Source organism: Otolemur garnettii, unplaced genomic scaffold (assembly GCF_000181295.1).
Source record: "Otolemur garnettii isolate 467f Iridium unplaced genomic scaffold, OtoGar3 scaffold00071, whole genome shotgun sequence".
Lineage (NCBI taxonomy): Eukaryota > Metazoa > Chordata > Mammalia > Primates > Galagidae > Otolemur > Otolemur garnettii.
In genome coordinates, this window is record NW_003852466.1 from 796,950 (window position 1) to 808,599 (window position 11,650).

Here is an 11,650-nt window from a genome sequence, read left to right on the forward strand (position 1 = left end):
AGCCCTACTATGAAACTAATTTATAGCTTTCAAAGGAAAGCTATAACCCAATTGTAGCCCAAGAACATGGGGAAAGGGAAGAGGGAGGGGAGGGGAGGGTGGAGGGAGGGTGATTTGTGGGATTCCGCCTATGGTTCATCTTATAAGGGTACATGTGAATCTTTCTAATTGTAGAATATAAATGTCTTAATATGATAACTAAGAAAATGACATGAAGGCTATGTTAACTAGTTTGATGAAAATATTTCAAATTGTATATAAAAACAGCACACTGTACCCCATGATAGTATTAATGTACACAGCTATGATTTAATAATAAAAAAAATCTGAGAAATACAGTAAACTCCCTCAGTAACAGAATTGAGCAGGCAGAAGAAACGATCTCTGACAATGAAGACAAAGCTTTTGAATGCTTCCAAGCGCTCAAAGGAAGAGAAATGCAGAGCAAAAATGGATCATTCTCTCAGAGAGCTTTGGGAAAATTTGAAGAAAACTAATATTCACCTTATAGGAATCCCTGAAGGTGATGAAGTTGCTTTGCAAAGCACTGAGGCCCTTTTTCATGAGATTATGAAGGAGAACTTTCCAGACATGCCAAGAGATTCTGAAATGCAGGTAGCAGACAGTTTCAGAACCCCAGCATGACTCAAACTGAATAAGACATCCCCCAGACACATTATAATTAACTTCACTAAAGTTAATATGAAGGAGAAAATGAAAGCTGCCACATGTAAGAAAAACATAACCTACAAGGGGAAGAATGTTAGAATGATTGCAGATCTCTCTGCTGAAAACTTTCAAGCTAGAAGAGGGTGGTCATCAACCTTTAATCTCCTAAAACTTTCTCCAAAACTTTCAACCCAGTACCTTGTCATTTATGATGGAGAAATTAAATACTTTAATGACATTCACATGTTGAAGAAATTTGCCATAACTAAACCAGCTTTCCAGGATATTGTAATACCTATCTTCTATAATGACCAGCGCAATCCTCTACCACAAAAGTAAACTCACTCAGAAACTTTTGATCAAATTCCAACTTCCACAGTGGCAAAAGGATTGAAAATGTCCACTGGACTTTTGAAAAACTCAATACCCCAAATTCTACCAGGCTTATCAATATTCTCAATTAATGTGAATGGCTTAAATTACCCTCTAAAGAGGCACAGGTTGGCTGACTGGGTACAAAAACTCAGACCAGATATCTGCTTCATACAGAATCTCATCTTACCTTAAAAGATAAATATAGATTCAGGGGGAAGGGATGGTTATCTATATTTCAGACAAATGGAAATCAGAAAAACACAGGTGTTGCAATTTTATTCACAGATACAGTAGTCTTTAAACCAACAAAAGTAAGGAAAGACCAGGATGATCATGTCATATTTGTTAAGGGTAACACTCAATATGATGAGAATGATGAGATTTCAATTATTAACATTTATGCACTGAAACAGAATGCACCTCAATTTATAAGAGAGACTCTAACAGACATGAGAAACTTGATTTCCTCCAGCACCATAATTGTCAGAGAATTTAACACTCCTTTGGCAGTGTTGGATAGATCCTCCAATAAGCAGCTAAGCAAAGAAATTTTAGATTTAAACTTAACCATTCAACAATTGCATTTAACAGACATTTACAGAACATTTCATCCTAACAAAACCGAATACACATTAATCTTATCAGCCCAAGGAACATACTCAAAATTGATCACATCTTAGGTCACAAGTCTAACGTCAGCAAATTTAAAAGAATAGAAATCATTCTTTGCATGTTCTCGGACCATCATGAAATAAAAGTTGAACTCAATAACAACAGGAATCTGCATATTCATATAAAAACATGGAAGCTAAATAACCCTATACCGAATAATTTCTGGGTCACTGGATTGGGGATTTGAACTTAAGACATGAAACTATAAACATATAGAAGAAAGTGCAGGGAAACACTTGAAGAAATTAGCCTGGGCAAATATTTCATGGGCAGGACCCCCTGGGTTGTTGATTCTTCCCAGCCATGAGCTCAATGTGTCAAAATCTTTGGTGATTTTGTCTTTGAATTCATTGAATTCTTGAGGGGACTTTTGAAATGCTCCTTGAATTTCTAATTCCAACTTTGCCTCTATTCTATTAATCTTATTTGCAATCCAAATTCTGAATTCGATTTTCGACATCTCAGGCATCTGTTTATGAATGGAATCTTCAACTGCATCTGGCATATCCTTCCTTGTGGAGGTTGAGCTACTCTGGTTATTCATGTTACTGGAGTTTTTTTTTTCTGATTCTGACCCATGCTTATTTTATACTGTTTGGCTAGATGAGCAGATAAGGAGAAGTTGGGTTGGGGGCTCCAGGGGTAGTGATTAACTAGCCCTTTGCCCAAAAGCTGGGACTGGTTTCTGAACCTTTTACCCTAGAGCTTTACCAAGGATCCTATAGTGCTATGACCTGAGAAACTGGGGCTTGCTTGGTTTGTTGGGGCTGAGTTGCTCTGTCTTGTTTTCAGCTGGTCTCTGTCCTACCCTATTGAATCAGTTACTCTGGGTTGAAGTCTCAGCTGTGGGGAAATACCAGCAATTAAGTCACCCCACCCCCCATAGGCAAGAATTGGAAAAGGAAAATAAAACCTTCCCACAACCACACACCCAGGGCACCACTTTCAATATTCCTCGGGTGATTGGCCCAGTTTGAAAGGTCCAAATCAATTGTCCCAGTCCGCACTGGTCTCAGGTGGGAGAGTTCAAAAGGTCTCCAGCAACTAGATAGCAGGGGTGTGCTGGCAACTCAAGTATGACTTGCTTTGGTGCTCCATGAGGTCAGAAGGACCCACCCAGCAAATAAATTAGTCTGGGAAGGTTGATGCCTACTTCCCCACCTTGCACCTCTGTCACACCCAGTCACTGGTAATGCCACAGGGCTGTGGCCTAGTTCCCTCCAGTGAGCAGATGCTCCAGGGGTTTACGACTGCCTGAGTCACAGGGAGATCTATGTGTCCTGAGCCAGGCCTCTGCTCTCTGCCACTATCCAACAGGGGGAGGTGAGGCCTGACAACCTTCGGTGCTTAATGGAGGCTGGGACGGTTCACTCAGTTCCACCCCCACCCCTGATTGATGCTGCTGGCAGAACAGGACAGAACAACTTTGCAGAATTTGTTTCTGTCCCAGCTATATTCTCCTGCAGATCAGACACTGCTTAAGTTGACAGAAACCGCAACTGAGTCCTGGGCAGTGGCAAGCAGTTAGAGCTCCCACTTAGCTGTCAGTTCCAGCCTCTGCCTGCCTGCCTTTGTCTCAGCTATGATCCCCTGAGAGCCAGGTGCGTCTTAGGCTCAATAAAGCAGTCCTCTGGCTCAGCCCCGCCCTGGGAGTCTGCCAGCTTTGCACGTGTATTCTAGTCCCTGCGCTCTGCCTAGGCCGCTACTGCCTCAGGCCTTCCCTTTACTCACAGGGTGTGCACTTCAGTCTCAGATCTGTTCTGCCCCTGGCTGCCACTGGAGAAGATGCCTGGCTTCCTCGGGTTGCCCAGAGAAACAGGGCGTGTCTGTCTGGAATAGCCCCAGGGATGTGAGCCTTATTATTCCCCACTGCTGCTGCTGTTCTGTGCCTTGGGGCACCACTGCTCCTGTATGGCTCCCTCTCAACTGACCATCCTCTCCTTACTCCTGTGCCATAGAATCAGCACAGATCAGCAATAACCTCTGCTCCATCCACACCTCTCGAGAAAATCCCCAAGAATCTGGACTTCATAGGGGACAGCGTTCCAGACCTTGGAGTGAGAGTGGAGGGGAGTGCTGGGAGTTCAGAATTGCAGGTAGAGAATATATACAGTTTTATGCCTCGCAGGAGAGTGCCATGGCACCCTAGTAGGGGTAGGAGGTCCAGTTTTTAGAGGGTCTCTCCCGTGGGATAGAATGGTAGGATGTTTAAACTCTGTTCGCTTGTTGTATGGAGTATTCTGTCAGCCGTTCTTGTGGGGGAGGGGACTCCCATCTGCTTGGAGATAGATTTTGTGCATTTTGTTTATATCCTTGGGGTTGCAGCTCACCTCAGCAGGGTTGACATGTGTTCTTCAACCTTCTCTCTTGGCTCAGCTCCAAACCATCAGCTTACTTGTTAAGCTTCTGTCTTTTAACTCTCCTTCTGGATGGGAGCCTCTGTGAAAAGTTGGCTGCAGTCCACCATCTTGCCTCCACCCACCCCACCCCCAGTATAAATGTTTTAATGCAACAATTAAATAAGAGAGTTGAAGGCTATGTTAACCAGTTTGATGTAGGCATTCCAAATTGTATATAAAATAAGCACATTTTACCCCATAAAAGCATTAATGTATGCAGTCATGATTTAGTAAAAAATGATCAAAAAACACTGGTCTAGAGTATTAACACTTCATTTGCCACTTTCTCTTCCATCCATCCATCCATCCACCTACCCACCCATCCATCAATCCAGCCACCATTCAGCTCGCTTTTCCATATCTTGATTTCTCTTTCCGAACTCTGATCTGCTCCATCCCTTCTTATTTGATAAATTTTTATGTATCTGTGTTCCCTAGGAATTGCGTATGCATAAATAAACAACTAAACAACTACAGGCTCTTGCCAGGAAGGAATCATGGTCTATGGCAGTGTTACCCAAACTGTGGTTCATGAACTGTTACTGTCTCTTGAGAAGAAAAGGATCTTGGAAGAGACTATAAATAAATGATATTACTAAGCTTTAGTCCAACTGGCATTTATTCCACAGCAAGACTTTCTTTTTTTTTTTTTTTTTTTTTTTGAGACAGAGCCTCTAGCTGTGCCCCTGGGTAGAGTGCCGTGGCATTACAGCTCACAGCAACCTCCAACTCCTGGGCTCAAGCGAGTCTCCTGCCTCCGCCTCCCAAGTAGCTGGGACCACAGGCGCCCGCCACAACGCCCGGCTATTTTTTGGTTGCAGCCGACATTGTTGTTTGGCAGGTCCGGGCTGGGGATTCGAACCCGCCACCTTAGGTGTACGCGGCTGGCGCCTTAGCCGGTTGAGCTATAGGCGCCGAGCCCACAGCAAGACTTTCTTAACAAAGGAAGCTCTTTGTTGAATTACTTTCTGGAATAAGCCTTTTACCCATGAAGATTGTCATAGCTACTTTGAATCTTTTTCTAGAGTCTGCTTGGAAAATAGATTTCATAATGAATGCCAAATCCACCGGTCTGCCTGCATGGACAGCTGGGTAGAGAAGCTCCATCTACCCTTAGAGGTAGAAAGTAATGAGATGAATTACTTATGTCTTCCCTGGGCAGAGTAGTGGCATGGTACAAGGAATTTGCTGATAACTACATTCTGTTTACAGGCACTTAACATATGCCACTTTTTTTCTTGCTTTCACCTGGTTCCACCTGTTGTCACCTGCCTGACTCAATTTTACTTTAAAAAGCAGTCTTTGTAGCTCAGTATGGTTTGGCCTCAAGGGCTATTTATCTGTTACCTTATCCTGTTCAGAGTAGCTTAGTTCTCTGGTCTTGGCTCTTTACTTGGCTCTGGCTTAGACACACAAGAATATACACATAAGTTCATGGGCACTAGAATACTGTCTAGACAATTCTTCTCATCAATCTGGAGGACCCTGAAGAATGGGGTTTAGAGGAAGAAATGTCCACCTTAGGGAATCTGTCTCCTGACTGTTCCATCACTATCACTCTTTCATTATATAATGCAGAAAAAAATATCCTGGACTTTAGATCTCTTTTTGAACATGGGGATCCTTTTGTGGTAATGGATTCACTTAATCATTTCTGCTTAGATACAAACAAAAGTACTTGGATATCTGTGACATTCAATTATCCACATCAGTGTTGATAGTACTTCCTGTGGTTAATTGAGAGATGAGTAAATATTTTTCCACAATCCTCCTGGGAAAATTCAATTATCAAGTTCTCTAGGCCTCTACAGAAATGATTTTTTTTCCCTAATGGAAAGGGAGACCCATAGGGCTTCTGATGTAATAGGTCTCCCTGGAGCCTCAATTTCCCAGACTATGACATCTCTCTTTGCACCGAGGCAGTATAGGTTAAGCCCATGATGGTAGAATCCAGGGAGGTTTTTTTTTTTTTTTTTTTTTTAAAAATCAGGGACTATTTTGGAATGCGGGAGGTGACATGCTTTTGGGGCAATGAGAAGGATCCCTCACTCTTTCTGCCCACAGACCATGGTGAGTCAGAGTGAGAACCTGGAACCGAGGCTTGTGAAGATCTTGAGGGTCTGGGCATAGTTTAGAGGTTAGATATTAGTAGTAAGTTGGATCTAAAGAATGGCTGATGCTATTTTCCATAAAACACAGCAGGTTGAGTCTGTATGGGTATTTGGATGGAAAGGTGAGCTCTTGCCTGTCTCTCTGACATTTGCCCACCTACAGGCAGGTGGCTAGCTTTAGATTGAATGAATATCTTCATTTGTCTGTTATTGCTGCTGTAAACCCAAACAGGCTGGATCTGCAGACAGCAGGAGGTTCCCATGTTGACATTCATGTCTGACTTTTCATAAAATGTGCAGGAAGCATCAAGGGGTGGGCATCTGACTTTGAGCATGGGATCGTAACCAAAATCCCATCTGGCATGAGTTGGGGCACCTTCATCTCTCATTCTAGGGGCCCTGGCTATCCACAAGGCTCCTCTGGAGGAATTATCAGCTCATAACCCTAGGACAGACAAGTTGAGTGTTAACTCCAAGACAAAGGTAGCATCCAGAATAGTGAGAGCTCATTAGAACCCCAGATGAGGGTTCATATCCTAGTCCACCATTTTAGTAGCTGTGTGACTTTAGGTAAGTCACTTACCTTCTCTGAGCCCATTTTTACATGACATTAGTTCCAACAAAAATATTATTTCCAGTCGGGAACAGTGGCTCATACCTATAATCTTAACTCTCTGAGAGGTAGAGGGAGGAGGATCCCTTGAGGTCAGGAGTTTAAGAGCAGCCTGAGCAAGAGCAAGACCTCATCTCTACTAAAAATAGAAAAATTAGCCAATAGTGGTGGTGGGCACCCATAGTCTCAGATACTTGGGAGGCTGAGGCAGGAGGATCACTTGAGCCCAGGAGTTTGAGGTTGCTGTGAGCTGTGATGACACCACTGCACTGTAGCTGGGGTGACAGAGTGAGACTCTGTCCCCAAAAATATATTATTTCCCTTGCAAGATGTACTCATTTAGCAGCTATTTATTGAGCAAGTTGGCTGAGGATCTGTGGATGTGATATTTATATAAATACTATAAGTGAAAGTTTGTTTTTTAAACTGTCATGTCATCACTTGATTATTAAAGTGAGAAAGGGTCCAGATCATTTCTGGTCATAGTAGACAGATGTCAGAATTTTATCTGCAGCAAGAAGATTTATAATGTAGCCCCTTTCCACTGGTCACTCAAGTGTAAGTAGAAGGATTCCCAGACTCCAGATTTTGGCATCCCTGAGGAAAATGGAGAATGGCAGAGGTAAAACCACAACTCAAAATTTGTTAAAGGACTCTTCATCAAAACAAAGAAGGGCTCATTTAGGAATCACTGAGATGTTCCAGCCCAGATTAGACTGAATCATAGCTGCTTTTTCTACTTTTGCTGTCTGACTGAAGGGCAGAGGCTGGGGTGTTGGATGAAAAGAAATACTTTTTTTCTGAAAGAGGTTTGTGGAAAAAAAAAGTATGTTAAAAGTTCAAGATACAATGGGATCATGACTGGGTTAAATGAACTGCTGGCTGGAGATCCCCTAAATCAGGGGTTTTCATTTTTTTTAGAGTATCAAAGAGACCGGGCGGTGCCTATGGCTCAAAGGAGTGGGGTGCCAGCCCCGTATGCTGGAGGTGGTGGGTTCAAGCCCAGCCCTGGCCAAAAACTGGAAAAAAAAAGAGAGTGAGACCAACTGAATAGTCTGAAAAAAAAAGAGTGAATTTTGGGGCAGATAGGAATGTGTGTGTGTGTGTGTGTGTGAGAGAGAGAGAGAGAGAGAGAGAGACTAGATAAACATCTCAGAAAGCAGAAGAGGAGTTAGGGCAACCAATGGTGGAATGATTGACTGTATTCCAGATGCAAATGTTAGGTTGCATGGCTTCTCTGAGAGAGTTCTGGAGTCTCAAGGCAGATGCCTTCACCACCACCCTAAGGTTCACAGGGTGCCTGATACCAGGACAAACACCTGACCAAGAACAGTTATAGGGTGGACTGTGTGGCTTCTCTACCACAACAGATTGGGACATGACTGCCAATTACCCAAAAATCATAACATAGGGTGAAGGGGATTCAGTTTTTTTTTTTTTTTGTGTGTGTGCGTATGTGCATGTGTGACATAAATCCTGAGCATCTATTATGGTATTTGGGGATGTGTGTGGAAGCCCCACTTTGGAATTAGATCGCTATTTTGTTCAGATCTTGACTCTGTTATTCTCTTGCTGAGTGATGCTGGATAAATCAGTAAACATCTCAAAGCTCTGTCTTCTGATCCAAATTAAAAAAAGAAAGAAAGAAAGAAAGAAAGGAAGGAAGAAAGAAAGAAAAGAATTCAGCAACATAATAAACCCTGTGGGCAATGTTTTTAAATTGTAATAAAATATACAAAAAATTTATCATTTTAACCATTTTAAGTGTACAGCTCATTGGCATTAAGTACATTCCTATGGTTGTGCAACCATCACCACCATTCAGCTCCAGAACTTGAGAGTAAGAGCACTAAGCATGTAGAACATTTATCCCAATGCCTGCCACTAAGTCAGCACTCAGTCGGTGTCAACTCTTATCATAGTGGGGATACTCAAGTGGACAGAACAGGACCAGATTCATTTGGGCACTTAAATAGCACTTGACAGGGATCTTAAGTAAATGTTATTTTACCAGCTTGGGGATACCTGATGACTGGGGGCAACTTTTTGGTCTTAAGTTGGTAGCAAATAAAAGGTATTCATTTTTTACCTGTATAGAGACATAGAAATAGTGGAATGTTCCCAGGATTTATGATCTATCTGAGCTCAATATAATTAAAAAGAAATATCTAGAAGAAAAGTTGATGGCTCAGCACCTGTATCTCAGTGGTTAGGGTGCTGGCCACATACACCCGAGTTGGTGGGTTCAAACCTGGCCCAGGCTAGCTAAACAACAATGATATCTGAAACAAAAAATATCTGGTTGTTGTGGCAGGCACTTGTAGTCCAAGCTATCTGAGAGGCCGAGACAAGAGAATTGCTAAAGCCCGAGAGTTTGAAGTTGCTGTGAGCTGTGATAGCATGGCACCCCACTGAGGGCAACATCATGAGACTATCTCAAAAAAAAAAAAAGTTGATGAGTGAGATCTCTATAATTCATGCTAAACTCATCTTTGCGGAAAATTGAAGCTGGAGGCTCTCAACTGGGGGTGATTTAGCAATGTCTGGGGCCATTTTTACTTGTCGTGACTTGGATGGGGAGAGTGTTACTGTCGTCTAGTGGATAGAGGAGGTAAAGAATGCTGTTAAATATTCTATAATTTTCAGACAGCCTCACAACAAAGAATTATCCATCCACAAATACTGCCAAGGTGGAAAATCCTTTTGTAAGCCAATGGAATTGGAGAAGGGAATGAATGGATTTTAAAGACCATAATTTAATGTCAATTAAAGGGGCAGTTGGGTTTCTACCCAGTAAGGACAAGGTCATTACAGGACTACACTGAAGAGGTTGAGCTGGGGAGGGTCAGGCTTGGCAATGGAGGGTCACAGTGTTAAACAAGAAGAAGAAGAGCCAACATCTACTGAGAATGTCCTACATGCCTGGCACAGGTCATTTAGCTAGCAATCTTTAATGCCTTCCTCCTCTAAGGAATTAGCGGTATTTACAATCTGTTGAGTACCTCTCATGTGACAGGTGAAGTGCTCATAGCATACATCCTTTATTTAATCTTCACAGCAATGCCTCTGACCTAGATGATCACCATCCATTATACGGATAAGGTTAACTCCTCAAGGTCATGCAGCTATAAGCTGGTTAAACTAGAATCCCAGCCTATTTTATTTATTTGTTTACTTCTTTAGGCTTGGGACAGTAGAAATTTATTCTCTTACTATTCTGAGGGCTACCAGTCTGAAATCAAGGTGTCAACCGAGTTGCTTCCTTCTGCATGGCATTGCAGGACTAACTGGCTATGCCTGAGAGTTTGGAGGTTGCCAAGGATATGAAGTATTTCTGATTTAAGTGCCAATCTCCTGCTAATTCTTGGTTATCTTCTTGTCTACCTCATATACTCAGGCAATACTTACTAGAAGCATAAAATCTTCAAGTGTGAGTGTCTTGCCAGAGGCTAGGAAGGGTATTAAGATGGGAGTGATAAAGGGGGATGGTTAATGGGTACAAAAATATAGTTCAATAGCTAGATAGAACAAACAATATTAGCTAGCACAACAAAGTGACTATAAAAAAGAGTATAGTTTAAAATAACTAAAAGAGTGGAACTGGAATGCTTCTAACACAAAGAAATGATAAATGCTTGAGATCATGGATACCCCAGTTACTCTGATTGAATTAATACACAGTGTATACCTACAAAAAGAGTTAGTGCCTTATAGTACTCCTTGATACTGAGTCAAACTAACCTCAGGCTCCTGTTGTCCCATCAAGGCAATGAGGCTGGCAATAATAGCCAATTTAATCCTCCATATTCTTGGGCTATAACTGGTGTTTCAATATAGGCCTCAGTGTTTCAATATAGGGCTGAGTACATTGGATACTTTGGGGAGAGGGAGGGGAGGGGAGGAGGGAGGATGGGTAGAGGGAGGGTGATTGGTGGGGTTATGCCTATGGTTCATTTTATAAGGGTACATGTGAATCTTTCTAAATGTAGAATATAAATGTCTTAACACAATAACTAAGAAAATGACATGAAGGCTATGTTAACCAGTTGATGAAAATATTTCAAATTGCATATAAAAACAGCGCACTTACCCCACGACTGTATTAATGTACACAGCTATGATTTAATAAAAAAATAAATTATTCAATTAATATTCATGCAAAAAATAGCCAATTTAATTGAAAAATTCTCTACCCTCTAGCCATTCAACACACTACCTGCTGACACTGTGTCTCTATGATTACTATTTCTTGGATTTATACCCTGAATTTGACCCCAGTGCTGCTCACAGATTTCTCCTTGCTCCAGATTCTCATTCAAGTATTTGGACCTAGGCTCTTCTCTTTTTTTTTCTTTGCTTAGGGTGTTGCTTTAGCTCAATAATCTCTTATTCCAACTCCTGCTCTGTTTGTCATTTGACCTCTGCTTTGGCCTCAGGATCTCTGGCATGAGCAGTATTGAAGTGTTTGATCAGTCATATGTTACTGTTTTAAAACTGAATCTCAAAATTTTGACTACAAAGAACAGTGGGTAGTTCTTGACTAGGCTATGTCCAAGTGTCTCATTCAGAGTTACAAATTGCATCTCTCCCACCCCCTACCTGGGACAGATGTCACTAATTAGTCACAGCTTACCCTATTCTCCTTACTCACTCAAGCTGCAGCCTCACAACTCTTCTCAAGACACCATTCTAGGCAGTCACCACCACTTGATGGCAATTGCAATGTGGGGTGGAAATGATTTGCCATGCCCACTCATACATCTTGACAAAAGTCACCTGTTCTTCCTACAGCTCAGGTATGTTGTGTAAAC